The sequence below is a fragment of the Meriones unguiculatus genome, chromosome 8 (genome assembly GCF_030254825.1).
Source record: "Meriones unguiculatus strain TT.TT164.6M chromosome 8, Bangor_MerUng_6.1, whole genome shotgun sequence".
Classification (NCBI taxonomy): domain Eukaryota; kingdom Metazoa; phylum Chordata; class Mammalia; order Rodentia; family Muridae; genus Meriones; species Meriones unguiculatus.
In genome coordinates, this window is record NC_083356.1 from 85,089,593 (window position 1) to 85,115,398 (window position 25,806).

Sequence of the window (25,806 nt, forward strand, 5' to 3'; positions counted from 1 at the left end):
TTCTTGAAATTTCTCCGTTGAGCTGTGGTTTTTTTACAACCGTTTGTCTTGGGTGAGAATGTGTTTGGGACCGAGAGCCTTCCATGTCCATTTCAACTAAACAAAGCTAAGACTGGTCAATAGCAAAGTGTCCAACAGGCCTTTAATTAACTGAAATGAAGAAAATGTAATGTTTGCTGAGAGAAGAGGGATGCTGAGAAGGGGGAGGCTGTATGTTACTGTGCCTTTCTTCATATGAGGGAGCCACGGGGTGCAGGAAGGAGATGAGGGTTTTTATGCTCCGGTAGGGGGAGCTTTCTTTTCCCTCCTGTACAAACAGCATGGTGCATGTGTTTAAATATGCCATCCTGGAATGCAGACTTTTCATTTTCATTTTGCAAGTGGGAAATTTCACTATGTGATGGGCACATTACTCTTCTTAGCGACACATTTTGTGCAAACTCATTTGGGAAAGAATAGGAAATTTAGAATACTGCCTTCATATTTCTTCTGGAAATGTTAGCCTGAATCCATTATTTCCAAACCTGATGAGGATTACAGTTCATTTGTATTTCACAGCAACCCATATTGTATTCTGTTTTGTGAAGTAAATAAGAGATGATGCTCTTCTATTAGTGCCTGGGATTTGCTTTCCATATGAATAGTTTTATTTGGGGGGCAAGAGGAAAGAAAAAAAAGAAGCAAAGACTGAAATAGATGATTTAGCCTTAGCTAGATGGAGTCTGTTATTTTGACAAAGAAATGCCCTGAATTATTTTTATAGATAATTTAAACTGGAGGAGGTGAGATTAAAAACTTACTTAGGTCACTGAGCATATACATATTCAAGTGACATTATAAAAAGCACTGTTCGGTAACACCCAAATCTATCTCTTATTTAACTTCATTTAAAATACTTGTGGGCTAACCTGATTTGATGGCCGAGTAGGTGGGTGCTATGTGCCACTAAAAGGAGATTCTTCAGTATGATTCTTCACCAGTGTTACACTGTGCCTGACACAATTAGAAATCGGTTCACTTTGCTCAAGCAAGAAAGGCAAACCCTTTCACCTTTTATATTTAAAATGTGTTTATTAGAGGCTGTTCAGGAGGTTGCATTAGGGAGGATACTGAAGTGTTGTCATAAAGAAGTAAGAAAGAGTTCTACGATTTACTCAGAGTATATGGCATGGGCGTTATTAAAAAGAAAAGGCAAGTTTTAGCAAGTCACAGTGAATGTGGTACGTAGTTTTTATTCCTGCATTACAGTACTGAATTAATAAAAAACTGACTCTTGCGATGCAGATACTATGTGCCAGATCTTCCTTGTGAAAACATGAACACGTGTCTTCTTATCAGCCGGTTCAGTAGCCTGTCAGAAGACGATGGAAAAGAATAGTCAGAGGAGATGAGGGTCTTATGAGGAAGAGAGAAGAGTTCATAAGTACTGAGAAGTTTAAGGGAAAAACAGAAACCCTTTATTTTACCGAGTAGTTGGAAAAGAAAGTCATATCTTACTTAACCATTATACCAGAGCCAAGTCAGTTTTACCCACTAACAGAATTCTTTGGCATTAGGTATAACTAGACTATTTTGGTCGAGTCATATTCATTATGCAAATCACACATTTAGTTCATTCTTATTGGTATAAAATTTTCAAAATAATGTTCCTTAGGAAAAAATATTCCCTTCTCCTTAATGATTTTAGCTGATAACCAACAACATTCTTTTTTTGTCCACAAAGTTCTCCTCCAGCTAGCACTAGTACTAAACATTCTAAATGGGAGAATTTTTAAAAATCAGCTGTGATGGAAAAAAAAATCTAAAATCAATCTTAGAGAAGTTTTCATACATTATCTTCATTTGCGTTGGACAGAAGCTGATAAACTTTGTAAGATAACTGCTGACTTTCAACACACTCTCAGCTTTGACGTAACAAACTTCAGTGGAGAATAAAAAGAAATATTGACTTCCTAATGTATGTATCGGGTCTTTCGAGTTACAAACATTCTAAAGGTAAAAGACATCAGCACTATTAGAGAGACAAGGTCGTAACTAAGATGTATGTGTGATGACTTCGAGACGTTTCATGGGACACAAAGCTAATACATTTAAACAGCAACAAAAACAAATATGCTTTTGTTTATGTCCCAGGGAAGTTATCAGCTTCAAGCACAGCTAAGCTCTCCAGTTTGAGAGGCATTGCTGGGCTGTGAACTCTGTCCCTCACCTCTTCTCATCTCCAAGTTGGCTCTGTTCTCCATTTGACAGGATGGCAAAATGACTACCTACAGCTCCGAGCCAAAGTCCCCACTTCATAATCTCTTTTCCCAAAGCACTTGACCATAGTAACCAAATGGGGTTCTGAGCCAGTCACAGAATCAACCACTGTGACTAAGTTGATTGCCTTTACCAGGGTACCAAGGACTACACCTAGAGACAGAGGTCCCAACCTGTCTGGGCACAGGAGTGGGATGTAAGGAGTGCTGTTTGTCCAGAAGAATACAGTATCCCAGCAACAAGATGTTCTACACTGGCAGAACATCTTGTAACTGCCAGTTACACAGTTACTTGAGTACCATGCTGTAGGGATTGATAAATAAAAGAGAAATGAGGCATCACTCAAGGAATTCTTTTACTTACAAACAGGTTTCAAAATGCTTAAAACACAATAAGCAAATGAATTTTTCAAGGGTTTGGGAAGATTTTATTATTAAAATGCAATAAAATTTCTTGAGGATTTGATATACATTGTTGCAATTGATTTGTTCAGGAAAGGGATAATAATGTCTAAATTAAACTGACTAACTTGGTCAGAAACTTAAGTGTGGACTCTACCATGTCCTGAATCATCTATTATTATGTAATATTTGAATTGTTTTTAAAACAATCCCACACGCATTTAGTCTTTTAGGTAACCAACATTAATGCCAAGAATATGATCACATGTGAGTATCTATAGACCAAGATTCATAGAATTACAATAGAGAACATGAAATGGGAGAGACTTACCCTTGGACGGAAATGGTAACTGTTGAGTCAAAATAATGATGTAGAATTATGTAGCTGAGATACAGTTGAGAAACTCAACAGCAGTGCTGAAATCTGGAATAAGTACTCACTCAACCTCTCCTGTAATATTCTGGACCTAAAGAAGCATCAGTTTCTGGTCAAATGGTTTGGTGGATAGTTCCTGAGATTTGTTTAGAAACAAATGAGCCATCATAGAAGAAGAAGAAAAAACTGTTTGTTCTTTTTGTTACATCGGAGACACATGACAAAGCACTCAAATATAGCGCAAATAACTGCAAACTGATGTATCCAGCTGTTTAAAAATTGAATAAATAATTTAGCTTTTACACATGGCCAACCCTTGCTGAAACACTACAAATCAGAACTCTCCTGTTCGAGTCTATTTTATTTTGTTAATAGATGAGCTAATATGATAAGCATTTAATTGTATAATATATTATTAGCCATTTTCTTTGGCATACCATTAACTTTAAATGGTATTAATATTTAACATTTTATAACACACACTGCAAAGTTCTTATTTTTTTCAGCTGAACAGGAAATGTGCATTGATAGTAAATCTGTTTAAAGTGGGTTTTAAGAAGCTCAGCACGCAAAACTTGTTCCATTTATACTGTTTGATCAGAAATGCTCAAAACTCCACAACAAAGTGAGCCAAATGGTGCAAGATGACAATGTTGCCAAAGCTATATTTTGTTTTGTATTCAAACACAATGTATTTATAATTAGGCATAATAATATATTTGAATATTTAAGGAAGCATATAAAATGAGAAAGTAGGCCTCTAAATGTATCAACTTCTCAAAGATGAGTAAATCAGAGGTTGTGATTACTATTTATTATTGTATGGAACTGTAAGGCAAACACAAGTTTGCCAGAGGAGACTTACAGTTATCTCACAGTTGTTGGGACTGTCTTGGCAGATGTGGATCTAAGTGAATTTGACCAGACAGTTTTCTTTATTTTAGAAAATATCAGTAAATACCATCAGTATTTGGTGTATCTTGGAAAGATGAGCACTCGCATCTTGTGTGTAAGTCAACGGGATGCTCTGCTCTGCGGGCACAGAGTGTGTTCTTAATGACATCCAGCATTCCCAGAGAGGCACCCCTTTACCACAAGGAGAACTGGACCAGAAAAAAAACAAAGAGTGCTCAAACTTATACCATTTTCAGAATAACCTTCTGAAAGTATTTCTACCTGTATTAAAGTAGCCAAATTTTCAGCTAAAAAGAGCAGTATTAATAATTCAAAGGCTTAAGTAAAACATGAAATTTCATCCTTTGTTATAAAAATGCATATTTTTACATGAGCAAGAATTAAATTTATGTTTGTTTGTTTTCATTTTGTTTGTTTTTGTTGGGGTTGGTTGGTTGGTTGGATGGTTGGTTGGTGGGTTGATTGATTGTTTTGGGGATTGGGGGCTTTCTTGAGGCAGGGTTTCTCCATGTAACCTTGACTGCCTTGGAATTCGCTCTGTAGACCAGGCCAAGCTCAAACTCACATTGCCCTTCCTGACTCTTCCTCCTGAGTGCTGGGATTAAAGACATGAGACACCAGTGCCAGACCGTCACAGTCTACCCAGGGAATCTGATGCTTTCAGCCCTTCCCACATGAAACTTTTCCCTCACTATTAACATTTGAACATTTGTTTCTGTTCAAAATAACACTAAGAGATGACCAAAAAATGTCTTGATTTCTAGTTCTACCTAAAATTTCAATGATCTGAACAAATGATCAAACCCACCTGTGAAATACTGTAATGTTAGAAGAAAAATCCATTCTGTTTGTTTCTACTTCATATGAATTTAATTGTGATTCAATTAGGGGACTAAAGGAAAAGTGGTAAATTAAGTTATCTTGATTCACTGCTCAATAAGTTAGTTCTTTCAGAAATCAGCCTGGTTCAGCTCGGTAAATAAAAAAGACAAAACTTAACTACACGTTGCGTGAAGTTAGTGGCAAAACAGATGAATTTTCCTGGAGATCATCATGGTCTCCAGAAACTTACAACACCAACTATTTTCAGTCAACAGCTAGCATGAAGCTTTTCACACCTAACACAAATATAAGTATGGTAGGAAGAAATCAACATGTTTGTTCTACCTCTGTGAGCCTTGTTGATACTGTATACTTAACCTCAAACTACAGAATAATCGTTGTTGCATAGTTTTAATAATATAATCATAACTAATATCTATTGAAGACTTATGGGCCATGAACAGTGGTAAATTTAGATCAGCAGCATATAAGTGATCATCAAAATAACCCTGTCAAGCAGGTGCCTACATCATCCCCATCTCCTGGTGTAAGTCCTAGGAATAGTGAGACAAGTAACTTGACTGTGTATAGGATTAGCAATTAGATCCGAACACAGGTGTTCTTGAATAGAGCCCATTTTCAAGGACAACACACTGATTATTAGCTTCAGAAAAAGCAAAAGGTACAGGAGCTAAGTGATCTCTATCCTCAAATGCTGGAACTGTAGCAAAGCCATTCAAATTCATTTGAGGAAACCATATTGTATCAGCAACATTCTTTTTTTTACTTCTTTATTTATTACACTTTATTCACTTTGTATCCCCACTGTGGTTCCCTCCCTCCTCCCATCCCAATCCCTCTCTTCCTCCACCCTCTGCATGCATGCCCCTCCCCAAGTCCACTGATAGAGGAGGACTTCTTTTCATTCCTTCTGATCCTAGTCAATTAGGTCTCATCAGGAGTGGCTGCATTGTCTTCTTCTGTGGCCTGGTGATGCTGCTTCCCCTTTAGGGGGAGGTAATTAAAGAACAGGCCAACCAGTTCATGTCAGAGACAGTCCCTGTTCCTATTACAATGGAACCCACTTGGACACTGAACTGTCATGGGCTACATCTGTTCAGGGGTCTTTTCCTACTAGTGCTTACTGGAGTCCTTGCTCCAGCCCATCCTGGGATATATTTCTACACAGAGCCCTAAAAACACCTGCAAAGCTATTGTTCAGCCTTTCAAATAAGGCTGAAATGCCATCACTTCTCCAACATGAGTCTTGAGCCTGCCACACAGAGATTATCGATTGCTTTCTCTTCTAGTCTTTCCTGACTTCATCCATGCTCTCGTCAGATAATTTAGGACAAACAAATCATTTGCTTACTTACTTGCCTGTCTCCATCTTTTCCTTTTAAAATCCTGAATTTCCTATGGGAAAATATGGCTTTGCAGCTCTGCCTCTGCTACCTGGCAGAGGAATTTGTGCAAGTATGTGATAAGTAAAAGGGATTTACATGAGCCACTACAATACATTTAAAAATAAAAAAATTAATTGATTGATTATTGATTGATTAATAGAACAAATTAAAAAGAATTCAAGCTCTGCATGGAGTAAATTTCCCCGACTCCAGAAATGGTGTGTTGTGCCCCCCCCCTGCCGTTTCTCCTCAGTGTCTCCCCAGCTTCACAGTCTTGGAATCTCAGGCAGAGCAAAATCTCAACTCTCCAAAGACATCTCTGCAAAACCTTCCCAGGATTAGAGCTTCTCTTGCAGTCCTTCATTGGTTGGGGTGGGGTGGGGCATTTAAGTGAAAGGGAACAGGGCAGTTTCTTTTCTTGAAGATATTACATCTAAAGACTGAAAAATGATAAGTGTCATTTAGTTTTCCTTTATTTCAAGTGTTTAGGAGATTTTTCTTCTGCATGCTGAGCACTCTCATTTTGAGTTTAATATTGGATGTGATATAAGACACGCACGTCTTTTCCATTATAAGACACCGCATTTCAAACCCTCATACCTTGTGTTCCTGCACTTGACAGATGGTGTCCTGCCAGGCAACAGCCAGTAAGAGGCATGATCGTACTAAATTGGAAGCATGAGGCAAAGGGGCGTGTTTTATTAGGAGGTAGGGAGAAAATCTGAGGAGACTGGGGCACAAGAAATCACCCACAGATGCTGGTCTACTAGTGGATGTGATTTCTGAATTGTGGTAATTCCTGTTTGTGTGACAGTTCATCAAAAATTGAGGGCACCACTTTTGAAAATTACACATGGTTTCACTTCCAAACTAGATGCAGGCTCTTTGCCTTTGATTATTAGAATCACTCAGCTCACTCAGTGGCCCAATGAGGAGGGGGCTTTGGTAAATACGACTCCAACTGACATCCTGCAAGACATTCTTAACAAAATGAAGATGTCGGCACAGCAAACCCCGCCCCTTTAACACAAGTATCGTCTCAATCCACAGTGGCTACCTGTGAGTTAGCCAATTGGACAATTTAGAGAATCTTTTTTCTCCTTCAGAAAGGCTTGTGTAGGTTGGCGAGGTAGACAAACTGGAAGAAGATGTGGAGACAAGTTATTTCCTGCATGTATCAAGCTATTTACGATGCCTTGTGGAATGCAATTTGATGTGGCATGGTGTAGCTCTTTGCCCAGATACTGCCTTTATAAAGCCATACAGGATAGGATGCCTTTTGTGCCAGTTTACCTGTGGATAAGGAGGCACAATACTATGAAAAATTTTCATACTCAATATCAATTTGGCAGCTCTTTTAGCAAAAAGTAAATCTTGAAAGCTGTTTCCCCCCCCATTATGTTGAGAACAGGGTAGGCTTGAGCCCCGACGTGCTCCTCATGGAATGGGTGTCACCCATGTGGAAAGGAAGGTGTGAGGTGGGTGGTAAGGACACACGAGTATGTGCTGGTTGGCTCCATTACTGCAGGAAGGCCATCTCTTTGGTGGTCCCACTTGGAGTTCAGCTATCCTCATGGCCTTGCCTAGGGCCACATGAGAACTAGGGTCAAGGCTCAAATTCTAAGAGGCATTTCAAGAAATAACGATGCTCACACTGTATGTCAGGGATTGAGCAGCTAATGGCATATACACCATGTAGCAACCGTGAACAGTTTATCATGTAACTGTAATTGTTAGAAGAATAATAAAAAATAAATTCATATGTTTCATATTACTTAAAATTGTTCCAACATGGTGTATTAATCCCCCAGAAGCATTGGTTCTTCCACTAGAGGAGAGCCAGAGCCATTTCATTAGACTCATTTCATTTGTTTAATTTGTTTGTTCCCAGTGGTAGTTTCCCACGTTTTTACTGCTTATACAGAAAGTGAACTTACTCATGATGCTAGCATTCATAAAGAAGACTTGTGTGGAGAGGAGGGGTCTAAAAACGTATACAGCATGGATTTACTTAATGGAATGTGCTGAATACTTTGTGTGAGATTACTTAACTACAAATATTAAGACTTCTAGCAGACTGGAATATTTCTTGTGTGCAAAGGCAAACTAGAAATACTTTTATGGAAATAATTCTGAATAAATGAGAGTTTTCAAAAATTAGAAATCAATAGGCAGGTAGATAGTTATGGAGATAGACAGATAGATAGATAGATAGATAGATAGATAGATAGATAGATAGATAGATATAAAGATAAATTATAGATAGATACATAGATGCATAGATACATAGTTGATAGATATATTAAAGGCAGATTTAAAGATAGTAGATATAGATAGATAGATATAGATGATAGATCTAAAGATAGATAATAGATATAGATGATAGACAGATAAATGGATAGATATAAAGATAGATCATAGATATAGATAGATGATAGATAGATAGAAACTGATTACTACAAATTACTGTTTATTAATTTATACTTACACATGAACTACTAATTATATTTCCTGCAGAACACAGTTTTTCCTATCATTTTAACTGTTTAAACTAAGGCTTATTATTTTTCAAGATTAAGTAAAAGTTTTCTAGATAAGCTCAAAGTTTTTGCAATTTCTAAACTTAAATATTTTAAATTTATATTCTTTAGCTGTCAGAGTTTTAAAAATATAAAATGAGGAAAAGAATCGCAATCCATGTATTTTTATCTGGGAGAGACATACTTCTGTGACATCAGATGTTAAAAAGTTCTCAGTGTAAACATTCAGAACAGCATGGGTGGAGCTGCCTCCGCAGGTGCAGGGCTAGCTGGAGAATCAGCAGAGGTCAAGGACCCACGACCCTCGAGCCCCTCAACTGTGCAATTGTTCACATGTAGCATCATGACAGACATAAACACTCTAGAAGGACAGCAATGTTGCTGCAATATAATCTGGATGACTAGAAGACGGAAAATTGGGTCATGTAACACACATCACAAATCTGTAGTAGCTGATTAAATTAAAACAATTCAGTGAAGCATTCTGTGTGCGTTGAAATGAATAAAGTCATTTATTGTACTCTCAAAACATTATTGTCTTTCTTAACTTTCTGAACGCTTATAGGACCCTACTCACAGGACCATGACTTACCAGGTCCTGGAATTCTGTTTAAATAATAAACTATCACTTTCAAAACTAGAATTCTGTTAAGAAAACCATGTTCAGCTTGTGTTTATGATATTTGTCTCTGCTCCTAGATTCTCTCCTTGTTTATTGGACACTCCATATATTTCACAGTACACATGATTGTCTCTGTTTGGGGCTGTAATTTTTTGTTACGGAAAATGGAGAATTTTGGTTTTAGTATTGTTGTGGTTCCCTTATTTATGTTGTCTATTTTTCCAGGTGTGTTTTTAAAAGTTCTGTGCTGAACTTTTCAGAGAAACCAATCTGTAATCTGAGGTCTTAGGGACTCCTTAAGTTTGTGTCAGACACACCCCTGGAAGAAAATAGTTAATTTAAACAAAACAAACACATCACGCTTTCCCAGATAACCCTTGGTTCAGAAGACAGTATCCCTTCTAAATGAAGGCTGAAAGCCTCCTTTTTTTTTTTTTTTGTCTCCCTTAAATTGATGAAATCTATAAGACTAGTCCTTCAATAGATGCTCATGAACTAGGCTAAAAACTTTCTTGTTACAGTTAAACCTGGCATTTGACCTTTACAGCAAACCAGTGATTTGCTACTTGATTAAATTGATAATGAATATTTATTATTTTTTAGTACATGCCCAAATAATTTAGTGAAGAAAGAGCAGAAGGAAGAAAGTCTACTAATGTCCTCACCTTAGCTCTCTGACTCCACCCAGCACTTCGAAGCCTTTCTTCTACCTGGCCTCCTACTGGCTTTCATCAGTAGGAAGCTTAATAATGCTGTTACTAAGCTTACTAAAGCTTACTAATGCTGTTTCTTCTGGGAAGACTTCTAACCCCATTCCCCTTTCTGAGAAGCTTACCAAAGAATTTTTGCCAATTTTCCACCGAGCGAAACTTTACTCATGTAAAATGTTCTTTTCGTTATGGTTTAGGTTATGTTTTAGAGTCTATTGCATCAGCCACCCGAGGCCCCAGTGCTAACATCCCTGCATCCTTCACTCACCACCTTCTACTTTCACATATGCTGAAGAAGCCTTCTTTACTGTTCCAAGTGCTTATATTTCCCAGTTACCTGCTCTTTTCTAAAACTAAAATCAACATTTCCACGGGAAACATCAACACACCCAATCCAGCCCAACTTGCTTCTGCGGCTGAAAGAAAAGGTCTGGCTTTCCAGTTAGCTCAGTTAACCTGTGCTTACCTCAGGTGTGTCCATCAGAGGTCTTCACAGGAAACATCATCCATAACGCGTGAAGCAGTGAGTCTGCAAACTGTCCTTTCCTGGACACTCTGCTCTCACTGCTTTTGGGTTTGGGCCAGTCTCTTATGCTCTTTAATGAATATGTATTATTATCTGTGCTCCCCAACTATCTGACACAGCTTTTATGGTCTTTTATACCTACTTTCTGTTTTAAGAAATTTAGTCAAAACTGAGAAAGAAGGGAGGGTTTTAAATGCCGCCTCTGTGGCTCTCCATCCCTGGTCCTCCTGCTGGAGCAACAACAAGTTTCTCTCCTAGAAACTTAGCTTTGGACCCTTCTTTACTCTTCAGAAAACTTGTGGACTTCAGTTATCACTTCCAGTTAAATTATTATCAGAGCCACATTTTTGTTCCTTAATTCTCACCTTTCAACATTTCATTTTGAAGTCTGACTTTTATTGCCTTTAAAAAGCCAGCTTCGTGACCAGCCACTGATAGGAGAAATTTGCTCTTTAGTTGGAGACTTCCTTTGCAGTCACTTGACTGCCTGCAGATACTGTAGAAGCCTCATACTCTTCCTTTCCCAAGCTGTCAAGTTCAAGGCCACATCTGGCCCCTGCCTTTTTATTGTCCTGCACACATCTTGATGGCATACCATGATGTTTTTTAAACCAGGTACTGTGTAGCATGCTTCATAGGTGTATTATTTAATTCTTCAGCAATAACACAAAGGAAGCTAAAGTTTCCTAACATTTTTAACTTTTTGAGCTTTTAGATCCTCATTTTTATTATTATTATTATTATTTGTGTGTGTGTGTGTGTGTGTGTGTATCACACATGTAAAACTCAAGGGACAACGTTTGGAAGTCAGTTCTTTTCTTCTACCCTGGATTCTGAGTGTGGCACTTCAGTCATCAGGTTTGCCAGGAAGCGTCTTTGTACAATAAACCATCTCTCTGGCCCCAGAAGCACAGTATTATCTCCTTGTTCCCATGAAGAAATGGATGCCTAGTAAAGTTATTTGATCTAAAGACAGCTATCTACGTAGGTGGCAGAGTCAAGATTCATTGATCTTAAGGTCAGTGCATTTATAGTTTTATACAGTATATATAATACATGATATATACATACATATATATGATATACAGTATGTGTTTTTAGGTCAAGAATAGGCTTCTTGAGTCTGTGGTCACTCTTTTTAACTTTTTTAAACATATGTACACCATTTTTGTACAACTTTGCCCTCTTCCTGTAGAGGCAAGCACTAGCTGGTATTGCTGTATCTTTTGTTCTCTTGATTCAGTATACATTACAGATGACAGTGCCATTTGAACAATAACCAGTCTCATTCTGTACATGATGCGCTTCCTTGATACTATTTATCAAAAAAATTAGTCAACTAATCCTGGACTTTGTTCCCCTAATGGTAATTATTTGAATTTAGAATGTCATGTGTATGCAGGAACCTATAAATTATTGGGGCTGGGAGACAGCGCAATCAAAAGGTCAGGATATGAGTTTGAGCCCCAAAATTCATGAAAAACAGAAAAAAAATCTTCAAAGAAGAATTGCTTGTAACCCTGGCACTGAGGAGTTAGACATTGGAGGCTCTTTGAGGTTTCTGGCAGGTGAGCACGGCTGAATTGGTGAGGCTCAGATTCAGAGAGAGACCCTGTCTCAAAAGCATAAGGTGGAGAAGAATTTAGAAAAACAGCAGGCATGGTCCTTTAGCCTCCACATGAGTATGTATGCATATGTATACACATGCATACTCACACATACTCATAAATTCCAAAGGTGCACATTCAGGGATCACCTATCTAACTCCCTGTTACCCCATTGCTTTCTTTTTTGCTACTGATCTTTCCTATTAACTTCCCCTGCCCAGAGACCCATTTTATGAATCCACTGCACTTTCCTTCTGTTATTCAGTTAAGTCTCCTGAGGAAATTCACTGATGTCCCAAATTAGACAGTGACAACCAGTCCATTTTATTTTGAGGGACCACACAAAATGTACTTTAAAATGGAGGTTCTGTCGTCACAGAATAGAGAGGGGGCAGTGTCAGCCCTGTTGCAAGGCTAGCCCAATTTTAAGTAGGTTCAAACAAGTCAGTGCTCTACTTCCTCCACTATAAGGTAGGGCTAACAGTGTCCAGTCCATAAGGTTACACATGGAAAAGCAGAGACTAGTAACTGCTATTGTTATCATTAGCATCTGCAAATGTTGCTGCTGTAAAAATTTTTATAGTTCTATTTTGAAGGGTATTACTGTTTGAAAAATATCTTCTATCACTTTGCCTGAGATAATTCTTTCTCAAGCATTACTAAATTTAATAATTTATAGACGATATGCACATTGCAAATGAAGAGTGTAGACACTGGCTAATTCCCTTGTTGTTTTTCATGTCAATCCTAGCACATTCTTGTGGAATGCACAAGGAATTTTGCTTATGAGCAACTCATTTTTAAGTAATTTCACATAAGTGAAGTATCTTTATTTTCCCAGCTATTTATTACTTTTATTGTGTTTAACTTTATAACTCAGGAAGAACTTATGGTATCATTTTGTAAAATCTCCAGTCTAAATCTGATGCTTGCCTATGATGTATCTGGTTCTAGTTAACTGAAATGGGGGAACAGAATACTTTTAGCTTTTTTTGCTATTTTTAGTTGACTGTTGAACTTTTCTTGTGTCATTCTGTAAGAAACCTTGACAAGTTAAATTTACCCACACAGAAACCTATAGTTAGGAGACCTGTGAGATGACTATAATTTCTTTCCCATTAGCTTCAATGAATTCCATGCACAGGGAAAAATAAACTGGAAAGAGTGTGGAGCCCGTGTTTCCTGTGGTGTAGGTAGACTGGATGGAGGGAGAGAGAGAGAGAGACAGAGTCCAGGTCTTCCTAAGTTGCTCCTCTGTTGCATATCACCCTTAATCCTCTGAGCAAGCTCAGAATGAAATGGCGGTGCCAAGAACCAGACACTTAACTCTTCAGACACAAAAGGTCCATGGATACATATCTTATTCTTTACACATAGCCTGTGAAATGGTTAATAGATACATGTGGGTATCATTTCTGTTGTAGCCAATGTGAACAAGAAGAATTGAGCTATAGCCAGCGTTTATTTAAACATCATTTTTGCCATCTGGATTCTTTGTGGGGAAAGAACCATTTGGAGGGAATTGCCTTTGGTCGCAAAGATGATTCGACTCTCCTCACTATTTCTATGTTAATCATCCCATAGGTATCATTGTTCAAAGTTCCGTAAAAGAGGCCCCTTTCCCCCAACTGCTGCCTGACAATTTAGATAGCACAGTGATCTCTAAGATGTGGGGAAGGATAACAAGCATTTCTACAGACAGATCACTTTTGACCTATATAAATGAAGATCAACTCAACAACTTAGTCCACATGAAAATCACACAACCCACAGAGGGCTGGTCAGATTCTACTCATCGTTTTCTTTTTGTTGTTGTTGTTGTTTGTTTGTTTTGTTTTTTTTAAACACAAGCTGCTTCATGTGACAAATAAGTTGTTCCTTAGTGTTCAAGAGCAAATGCTAATTGGACACCTACATTATCAGCTGATTTGGCAGTAGTTCCATCCATTCCTCAATACTTAACATAAAATCAAAACTATAGATAAACCCCCTTCTCCTAATTCCTAGTTTACCAGTAACCTTGGGTAGAGTAAATGAAAAGATGATAGTAAACCTATCACACAAATGTTTTGACGTTTAAGCCTGAGAAGATTGTAGTTCTCATATAGGAACTATGAATTAATTTTGGTAGAGGGAAAAAAAAGATTTTGCATGACTATGGTCAAATTTCTTTTATTGTTATGTTTATAAGATTCAGAACCAGTGATTATTATATATTTGTAAGACTAGATAGTTTTCATCTCCTGTGAGAACTCTTTAATAATATGTATTAATGAAATCTCTTATCACAAAGGCTTTTGAGAGGAGCGTTGAGCAATGAGGTATAGGCTGGGCTCCCTAGCCATGTATTATTTTGAAGTGTATTGAGATAAAACTATTTACTGACTTCTTAAGAACTCCTGGAACTCATATAAAAGAAACATCCACAATAAAGCTCTTTTAGGCCAACAATAAAGTAATAAATGAACAAATGCATCATAGTATAATCCATAGAGGTACTTATATGTTATTCACATACACACTAAAGAGTGATTGGAAGGAGAAAATTATGAGGCTATAATTCTAAATATTCAGCCTCTAATAGTCTTAACTGAAAACTGATGCATTACTTAATTCTTTGGCATAAATGGATGATATTCACAAATTAGGAGCAAATTATAAAATCAGAAGGTAAATGTCAAAGCCCGTGTGTGTGAGTGTGTGTGTGTGTGTGTGTGTGTGTGTGTGTGTGTGTGTGAGCGCGAGCGGGCACATGTGTTTGTGTGTAGGTATGTGCTTGCATGTGTGTGTGCATGGATTTATTCGTCTCATCATTAGGAGGAGAAAACAGGGCCTTTAAAGTTTTCATTATCCATTATGTCAGGTAGCAAATATCTTCTCAATGCAACTCCAGACATTAAATCTGTCGAGAGGAATGCTGTAAAATAAATGTCTGGAATACCTTCATAAACAAAAATCTTATTTCCATAATTCATACAGCTGGCTGGCATTTATTGGCACGTCAGGTGCAATGGGGACATTTCAGGAACATTAACATGTACAGCATCATTTGTCAACAAAGCAACAATGTAAGCAAATCGTTCAGAACTCGTACAGATTTACAGCTTTCTCTGCCAGCTGCTAATTACGGTGTGCTCGGCCTATTTGGTATGGTCTTTTTATTGGAAAATGACAAAGGGGTTATAGTATCCTGCTTTGGAATATAGATGTGGCTTTTAGTAATAATATGAGTGTAATATGACCGTGTAGCTTGGAGTTGTGATCCAGTTTCGCTAGTCTTATAATTGATCAGCTTTGATTGATGAAAGTCAAAGAGAAATTCACAGCCTGTTTTCTTTCTGATGCAAGTAACCTCTAAAACAAAGGGAAAATAAGGAAGAAATTATAAAAGACCATGTCATAGCACTACTTAATGTCTTCCCCTATGGAACATGACACATAATATCTACCTCTCGAGGAAAATCTGACGTACTGATTGCTGATGGAGCAAATGTTACAGAAGCCCACACATGTCAGGAATCTAGGTTGGACTTGAAAGATAAGGACACCCGTCTGTAAATACACTTAGCTCTTGTTAAGGTTATGACATAAGGTGACAAATGTCAACAGTGTCAAAGTTACATCTATAATCACCCCCTGCTAAGTTGTTCCGCTTTCAGGAGAGACTGTGGAAGCAAACAATGGAGCGTGTCAACTCTACCTTCCGATACTCCCGGTTGTGTCAAGACACATTGCAGTCCACAAAATGAATGGTGCTGCTACCTCCTGCTCCTAATGTAAATCTGTATTTGGAGATATAAATGTCCTCTGTTCGAGCAAAATATAAAAAGCAAATTGATAAATACTTACTCAAACATTATTTAGATTTATCCCATCTCCAACCTTATTAAAACCCATTAAATTCCTGAGTGAACAGATTTGACATTCAGCAAATCAATTGCTGTCAGAGCAGCTGAGTTGACCAGATATTAAAATTTTTCAGCTTTACTGGCACCAGATCTTCAGCCATTCCTGAGGCTTATAAAATCAAGACGGCCATGGTAGAGCGGGTCCAAAACGCGTCATACCAAACAAGAATCATCTCCATTGCTCTGCCATTGAAGGCTAACTGCGACACGTGTTTACACACAAATGGTCTTTCTAAATTAATTAATACCCCTGGGGAATTAGTGTTGTTGTACATATTTGCCATCATATGTGATTGCGGTTTATATCTCCAATATAACAGAACTCCTAAAACAGATACTGTGATGTATTTGCCACCTTCAGTGTCTCGGTTCTGCCTGGAACGTAGTGGAGGCAAAATGAAAGCTAGTCATGTGAATGGGTGGGAGAGTGCTTGTGGGAATACTAGGCCAACCCCAGATGACCCTGTGATAAAGGAGAAATCCAGCTTGCTACCGCTTTTCACATGATTCTTCTGCAACAGGGTCTTCTCCCAAGTCCCCTAGGATGTTTTTCTCTTTTTCTTTTCTTTTGAAGCTTATACATAGAAGAATATCTAAAACTGAAAAATGTTAAGATGGGAAGTAGGAAGAATCATAGGAGGAATCACTCTTTGAGACTGATAATTAGCTTCAAGACATGTGTCTTTACATAAAGGAGCATTGTGCATGTACACACATCCGTGAGTGCATCTTTGTGTGTGCCAGCACGTGCACGTGTGTGCACACATGGATGTGGAAACTGAAGGACAACCTCAAGTGGCATGCTCAGAAATGGGATCCATCTCCTTTGAGAGAACTTTTCCTGTTTGATTGGAGTTCACCGGTTACGATAGGCTGGCTCATGAGAGAGCACCAGGGCTCTTCTGCTCCCATTTCCCATTCGTGGGATTATAATCACACAACACCACCCCCAGCCTTTCTGTTGCCTTTGTGTGCAGGGCAGGGTGCAGGGTGATGAAACGCAACCTCGTGCTTATAAAGCAGATGTGTTACTGACTGAACTGTGCCCAACCAGCCCTAAAGGAGTACTTCTAAAGTAAAAGTGGCACTTCGCGTTTCCCGAATGGACGGGATGGAAATGCAGCTTTGCTCAGATTTCAACTCACGTTCCTGTAAGATCCCTTCCGGTTCAGCCACTGTGAAGAGAATGGCCTACTTTGCAACATTAGATCAAAGCCCATTCAACCCATACTGTCTCCGACTGCATGAAGCAAAGCTTTCTACTGTAGCTAGAAAAATGCAAGAGGTCTCTTAATTATTACTCTTCATAGAATGTGAAACCTTTCAGGGAATGTCAAACAACCCAGAAAAAACAAAACAGTATTGATGGAGAGAAACAAGTCTGAGAAGAGACACCTCATTTTTAAACATGGTAGTTTTTAACAAGCGTGCTTTTAATATATTACTGTGGGAGGACGGTATTGTCCCTGTGCAACTGTTACATAAAATTGGTTTTGAATTCACAATTATTTGAATAAAACCTACTATTTCCAAAACCACTGTTTGCCTAAAACAAAATGAGAACCTCTAAAAGCAAGTTACTTACATGTATTTATTTATAAACTAGCAGTTGTTTTAGACTGTAGCTAAAGGTAAGATCTTTCAAGAATCATTAAGTGAGTGCTTTAGAAGATTGCTTTATCCTCCATATAATGGAGGTTTCACTAATTGACAATTCATGCATGTTTAAAACATAATGATTTGATATTTATCTGCTTGTTTTGCAGAAAAGTCTTTATTGAAAACATTTCCAAAATTCCAGGAACATTTTTAATAATTCTTAATTGCTTTAGAGCTATCCATTTCCCTCTGTAAGTGTGATATTGTAACTATAAAGCCTTTGTAAGTGATCGTGATCTCAGACCCCACTAAGAACTTCACTCATTATCTGTAACACTACCTAAGAATTCTGTGCAGAACCTTCTCAAAGTCGACTAGGAGTTCATTTCTCAGCATCTTAAATGGGCTTCTCCTTCACTTGCTCTTATCATACTTCCTCCTCCTTTTTCTCATAATAAAAAAGTATAATAATGATATTGAAGCACAGATATATAAAACAGTATTTTGAGACTTCATTTGTAATTCACAAGACAGCAAAATTCTAAAATTCTCTCATTAATGGAAAATTTAGGATTTTTAATTTTTATTAATTATATATATATATATTTTTACTTTGTATTCCACCTGTAGCTCTCTTCCTCTTCCCCTCCCAATCTCACCTTCTCTCCCTCTTATTCATCCATGGCCCTCCCCCAGTCCACTGATAGGGGAGATCCTCCTCCTCTTCTATCTGGAATTTAGTTCTTCTAATATTCCTATTTTAATTGTTTTAATATTAAATCTTATAATAAAAAAGAAATAAAATTATGTAATTGATATTGGTTTGTAATGGCTGCACTAAAATTATGGTTTATGAAATGTTTAGTACATATCTAAGATCAAGGTAGAAAATCTACCATCAACCCAATTATTTAAGAAAAGCTATGTCATGACTTTTCTGGACAGAAAGAGGAGTTTCATCATTAGAATTATGTAGTACGGAAATCCTTAGTATAGTAGTTGGCTATCTTCTTTCATAAGAGTGAACATTGTATTGATAAAGAGAGAAGAGGTAAGAGAAAAAAGATTTTAACTTCATGGGAAAACATTTAACTTTAACAATGGTAGAAAAAACAATGGGCAAAACAGATTTACAAGCTAAGTAGCAATTAATGTCAGAAACTATCATACAAACTGATATCATAGGTTTATTTTATTATCAACTACAAGAACTTTCCCAAGCACAGAAATTTGAGCATCTAACATCAACAGTCTGTCCTAAGAAGATTTTGTCTTAGTTTCTTGTGCTACTGTAACAGAATAGCTAGGATCGGGTAATTTTTAAAGAATAGAAATGTGTTTCTTCTTACTTCTGGCATCTAGAAAGTGAATGCCATAAGGAGGCAGTCATGTCAGGTGAGAGGCTTTGCTTCTTTCTTACATGACAGAAGGCACCCAGGCAAGAAAAAAATGAGGCCCCTTTCACAAGATAAAGCAGCATTAGTCCACTAATGAGAATGACTTCATAACCTAAATACCCGCAGAAGATCCTACTGCTTAACACCATAGCAGGGGAATCACATTTCTAACACATGGCTTTTTGAAGACACATTGAGACCATAGAAGATATAATAAAGACACTGTCCGGGAATCATTGTCATGAAAAGACAGTCAACTAAAGAACACCTGAACTAGTAGAAAGGACCTGTCCAAGAAACTCTAAACCAACGAAGAGTGGGATTTGTGGGACATAGGTAAACAAACATTGAAGTAGAGATCAATTTTTAGTCAAAAATAATACACAAAATGAATGAGGGATGCTCAAAGTTAACATTTGCATGACTATTAACTTCCCTCTGGGTGTAAAGACTTTGTATTACAGTCATTGAGAGTGTATTAAAACTTGCTATCTTCCGTGGGTCAGGAAGAAACTGCACAGAAAGAGAGTAAGAGCTAGTGTGGGGCAGCAGCCAGCTCTGGGGTTTGCCGTGCCGTAGCATGTCTCTTAGAACACACCAGACCTGATCCCCAATGAGAGCTCAACCCTTCATACAGAAGCCTTACTTCAGTTTTTCAGGCTGAACTTGGTATGTAAGTTGTTAGTTTGGGTTGCACACACTTATAATCCCAGCAGTCAGGAGGCTGGGCAGAAGTATAAATTCAAGGCTAATCTGGACTACATGGAGAGATCTTGTCAAAAGAAGGAAGCCAAGGAGAAGAAGAGAGGAAGAGAGAAGGAGGAGGGAAGGAGAGGAAATAAGGACAGACAGAAGAAAAAGAAAGAAAGCAGAAGAGAGAAAGCAAAGGAGGAAGAGACAGAGTGGTGAGAAAGGGAAGAAAGCTTGTGTGACTTGTCTGTAAGAGATGGGTATCCTAGCAAATATGCTGAAAGCAAGAGGAGAGGCTCAGTGTTCAAGGTCATGAAGGGACCCTGAGCAAAAGATACAGAGGGATAATAACTACGTTCTTAAAGACAGAACACCAATGGCAAAAGAGACATGTTACCTTTTAGAATCAATGTTGCCTGTGAAGCTGATCATGTATTTGATACCCAATATCAAAGTATTCCACACTTTCACCTGAGAGAATGAAAACTATGGTAATGAAGAGAAATATTTGGATAGTATTGCTGTGCACGGAGGACCAACTGCTCAAGGAGCTATTCTCCAGCCTGGAGTTTACACGTGTAAACATCTATTATTACACAACAGGAAACTAAGCACTATTCATTGGAATTTTTTTCACAGCAAGGAAAAATTATTTTGTGAAAACTATAATAAAATAAAATTCTCATCAGAAATATGTAATAAATGACACAAAAATAAACTGTCTCTACCAAAGTCAGAAAACTATACTTCACAGGAAAAGCAAAACAAAACAAAACACTCTCCTTTCCATCCAAATTAAAAAGAAAAAAAAAATCCTAGATTTTCATGCTGTTAAAATTCATCATACATTTCTAGTCTAAATGGTCGTAACCTCTTTCCTTTGCTTTTGGGTGACAAGAATGCTTTCCATCTCGCTTTTGTTTTCTTTTTTTTTTTTTTCTTTCGATTTTTGCATATCTGTCTCTGAGAATTTTAAGTGGCTAAACTATTTGCTTAGAATTCAGGTGTTTTTCTTTGCATGTATTTCTGACTGAAGCTGTTGCAGTCACATATTGTGGGATTCCAAATGCCCCCCTGAAACATCTCATTGCTCTCCTCCTCCGCACTTGAGATAGCTGGTGCGGCAGGCAGGCACACGCGGTAAGAGAAGATGCTGGAGACACAAACATGAAGTGAGCTTGGCATGGAGAGGGGATGGTACTCAACACACGGGTGAAGTTATTTACTTAAAATTTGCCTTGTTGGCCCGATTTTTGGCTATATCTTCACAATTGACACCTACCGTGCTGTAGGCTTCTATTTTCACTAGCTGAGAAACAGAACGATTACAGACTTTTGCATGTTATGCATTTTTAAATATCACCATGTTAAACTTAGATCTTGAGTCTATGCCCAGGACCAAGTGGAAAATCTCCATCTTCAATGGTTTCTATTATCTTTGAGTCACAGGACCAGATACTGTATTTCTTCCCCAAGCGGAACTCTCACGTGGAGTTCCAGGCATTTCGGAACCAGGCAGGATTCATTAACTCTGTCGGCCTTCATATTCCAAACAGAGCCAGAGACAGTCCCTGTTCCCCTTAAAAGGAAACCTACTTGGAGACTGAGCTGCCATGGGCTACATCTGAGCAGGGGTTCTAGGTTATCTCCATGCATGGTCCTTGGTTGGAGTATGAGTCTCAGAAAAGACCCCTGTGCCCAGATATTTTGGTTCCGTTGCTCTCCTTGTGGAGCTCCTGTCCTCTCCAGGTCTTACTATTTCCCCCTTCTTTCCTAAGATTCCCATGAACTCAGTGGCTACCTCTTTGACCACCCCCCACGATGGGCAAGCAGCCTTGCTAGGCAACATAGGAGGACAATGCACCCAGTTCTGATGAGACCTGATAAGCTAGGGTCAGATGGAAGTGGAGGAGGACCTCCCCTATCTGTGGACTTGGAGAAGGGCATAGGAGGAGATGGGTGAGGGAAGGTGGGATTGAGAGGAGATGAGGGAGGGGGCTATAGCTGGGATTCAAAGTGAATAAACTGTAATTAATATAAAAAATAAAAATTTAATTTAAAAGCTGGTCAAATATAGCAAACAATGGTAATAGAATAAATAAAATTGGTAAATTCTGTTTTTCTACTATAACTAATATTTGTTGGTTTTTAAAACAATCATTCCTTAGAAATCAAGTAAATGGCAGTTTCGGAAAGGTGAGAGAAGCCTGCCTTCCCACAGGACTCAAGCATCTAAATCTGGAGCCTGTGATTATCCTGGGGGAGTGTGTAAAGACTTCAAGCTTCTTTCTAAGTAAATATTTGTCCTTTATAGTCCAGTCATGAAGGGTGGGAGTATAGCTCTGAAGTGGAGCTTTTACCTGCCATGTGTGAGACCATGGGCTCTGTCCAAAGCAGCACACATAAAAACAGACATAAATAGTCACGAGAATATAGCTAACTAGCCAGGTGTGGTGGCACATGCCCGTAACCCCAGCACTCTGGCAGGCAGAGGCAAGTGGATCTTTATGAGTTCAAGGCCAGCCTAGTCTACAAAGTGAGTCCAGCGGAGCCCAGGCTATGTAAAGAAACCCTGTCTCAAAAAAAAAAAAAATTGCTAACCTTAACAACAGCGAACGAATACTTAAATTTTGTGTGGATTTGGTTTCCCTTCTAATTATCAAAAGCTCACTTTCGCTCTGCATTCTATCATGTGTCTCGCCTAAAATAAGAAAAATTATTCCATACCTTAACTTTGATTTGTTTTCATTCCTTAGATGTTCAGGTCTTTACATTTCTTTTTCTGGGAATGACTTGCTAACCTTGCCCCTGTCCCAGTTATGTACTTTCTTATCAATGAACACTGGCAACTGAATACTTACTTACCTTATGCTTTTATAAGTGATCCATTTTAAGGGGTTGTTTTCTCCTGTAACATAAGACAGAAAGGCATTCATTAGTCATTATTAAATCCATTCTTCTTTTCCTCTTTATTGAGTTCAAAAAGAAAATCAGCTGGTCTTTCTTTTTGACATGCATCAACAAAAGTACGTTATTATGATGTATTCTTAAATCATATATCTTCATAAAACAATATAGGTGAGGGTTTAAAGAGAAACAACGAAATGAATTGAAACCATCTGGGTGTTGAAGGCAGAGAAAGGTTTTCCTAATGGCTGTCATGTCCACATTACAAAAATAACACTGTAAGGATTTCTAACTGGACAGAAAGAGTCAGAGCCATCAAAAAGTTTAAAAAGAAGATAGTTTGAAGTGCAACAATTGAACAGTAAGCTCAATTATCAGAACTGGACTTAGAAGAGAGATAGAGTCCCATTTATTGGGTCATTAAGAGTTAAACTCACTGGTGGCGTGCCTGGCAGTGGGAATGGAAATTGAATAATGTCAAGTTAGGAGCCTGCCCGCACAAGGACAGAGGAGAAAGGAAGTCAGACCCCCCGGCATCCAATCCAGCCTAGAGAGTGGGGAAGAACCAGTAAAGACGTGCATTGGAGATCCAAGGGAAATGTGAGAGGGAACGCATGAAGGAAGAAGGAAACCCTTAGAAAAGATTTTCGAGCTCCTTCCTATGTTACATAATGAAGTCATGACAGGACTCCTCGTTTCAGTAGATACTGAAGTATTGATAGCTGAGTTAGTAAATAATTAAAAACTGAGGTTGGATGTGTTACCCAAAAAAAAAAAAAAAAATACAAAAACTTCCCCCTTCCCTCCTTTTTTTCCTTCTCTTTGCTATTTCTTCAAAACTCCGCTCTGACAGGGTGCATATCTCTTATTAGTTTGGTGAAGGTAGCCCAGTTGATTATTTTTAATCGAAACTAAATAGGTTTGCTCTAATTTTGCTTGTCGCTGCCTCATGTTGCCCAGCGTGACAGAAAGCGTGTTCAAACAGGTACCTCGGTCTCAGAGACATAGTTGTACAGTTTCCCTTGAAGTCCATTGAAAACAGAATATTCCTTATTGATTGTGCCTGCTTGGCTGCTGTCTGCTGTCAGTTCGCCCACACAGATGTAAACAGAATGAATCGAGTCTTGCTGGCCCTCGGCCTCCTCGAGTCATGTGCAGTCAGCCTCTGATTCCTTTATGCTCAGGCACAGCCAGGGAGACAAGAGTGCTACTGTCTTCTGCTGCTGCGCAGAGTCACCTCGGGCTATGCTGGAAAATGCTTTTTTCTTATTTTTAGACCTGAATCGGTCTATGTCACTAAATGTATTCTTGTGAATACAGATAGCACTTTGTTGTTGTGCCCATGGGAAGGCAATGGAGTAACCTGTTTGGACGCAGCTGCAGGCCACCTGTAGAGAAAGTCAAATTAGGGAGAGACCCCACTGTTCTTTGCATTAATGCTTTTTGTATTGTTGTTTGACTTTCCCCCCTCTGTCTATGTATCTTTTTCAACTAGGGAGATCGGGAGCACATTTTAAGGCTTTCTGTCCCTTTAAGGCATCTAATGATTGAAAGGACTCTAAGGTTTGAAAGGCTGTAAAAACTCCCCAGTTGCCAATGAATGATGGCAACACAAAGAATCTTAAAGCTGTTGAAGCTGAAGTAGTCTTCTTACAGATTTGGGTTATTTGGTGAACTTCCACTCTTCAAATATTCCCACCTATCGGTACTACTTCTCCTTGTAAAGATGCACCATATTCTCCCTGGAAAAGCAGCATCCGTATTAGCTTTGCTACACTAAAGGAGGGAAAAAGAAAAGAAAGCCTGAGTTTAAAAAACAACAAGACACTCACTCTCTGGGTTTTTTATTATTATTATTATTTGCCCACTTGAAGCTTTAAAAAAGGAGCCCATAAATGAAATATCAGCATTAGCCATAAATATTAAAGGAGGGAAATGCACAAAATAAAACTTGTTTCTGGAAATCTTGAATTTGGCCGAATATCAAAAACCATTTCCTGACAATGAGATCCATTAGACTACAAAATAACCCTCTCCAAGTAGTGGCTGCCTGGCTTATAAGACCGCATTTAAGGGTAGACTGAGGAAAACCACAGACAGCAGGCTTAGCTGCACAAGGTTATTTTGTGGCGAGGGTGGAGGACAGTGACTCTTTAAGCCTGGTTGTTTCTCTTGTTTCTGTTCCTTTCATTGAAATTTTTCTCTTAGAATGTCGGGTTGGAAACTTCTGGAGCCCCATCATGGAGTAGCAAGTTGCTGGTGGTAGCTAGGATCCAATTGCTGAATCTTACAACCTGTATATATGAGCTTAGTATGTTATTCTCCGGTTAAAAAGGCACCATCTATTTCAGATCCCTTCAGAGGAGTGTTTTTGCCTCAGGTCTCTGGTGTTTATGAATCAGCTGTATTATCTCTGGAAGACACCACGCTGTTGGAAAATGCATGCTTTTTGATCATCACTGTTTAATACATAAGTAAGTGCCCTTTCACAGAAAAGTGTTGTATCTAGCTAGTGACTCAGGCTTTTCAGAATAAACCCTTCTCATGGGTAAACTTCCAGAACTAACTCTCCCAAATACTTAACTCTTCAATGTGTGTGTTACATATCCTACCAAACTCAATCCAGTTTGAGTCGAATTTGTTGCGACTGCGCGGTGACTTTGGGCAGCTTGATTTCTCCCCAGGGTGGCGCATGCTCTTGGGGTTCATGGAGCTTTCTTCTACATGTTCTATACAGCTCTTTTCAGTGAAGAAAACTGGAGCAACATGATTCTTCTATAGCAAAACACTTCAAATTCTTCCTCTACCATATTCAGTAACTAATGTTCACAATTTTCCTGGGAAGTCAGCTGACCATATGAAGGCAGAAAAGTTCTGTGTTTCTGCTCCTTCTTGCTCTGTCCACTGTGGCTCAATGGCTGAACTCACCCGTGAGAAACATGTTTCGTGTGACTGTATTTTTTCCTCTGAGACTCACACGTAATTAGCACTTTAAAAAATAATCCCAAGTAAAGACTCTCAGGCTTTCCTGCAAGAAGGGTTCATAGCATCTCATAATAAGGTGCTGTGGGCTCTCAGGATTGGAAACGGACAAGTTTTAATAAGGAAAAAAAATCCCAAG

At 38.4% G+C, this 25,806-nt stretch overlaps 1 protein-coding gene and 1 long non-coding RNA gene across 7 annotated transcripts in view; one reads left to right on the forward strand and one right to left on the reverse strand.

The window, feature by feature from the left end:
- Arhgap15 (Rho GTPase activating protein 15) overlaps positions 1–25,806 on the forward strand; it is a 601,987-nt gene that overhangs the window by 415,539 nt on the left and 160,642 nt on the right. The gene's annotated exons all lie outside the window — the stretch shown is intronic.
- On the reverse strand, positions 1,075–23,940 carry LOC132655892 (uncharacterized). The gene is made up of 4 exons (XR_009593838.1): positions 23,675–23,940; positions 22,644–22,686; positions 2,992–3,127; positions 1,075–1,351 (listed from the first exon to the last, which is right to left on the reverse strand). It is a non-coding gene; the product is annotated as an uncharacterized LOC132655892 (long non-coding RNA).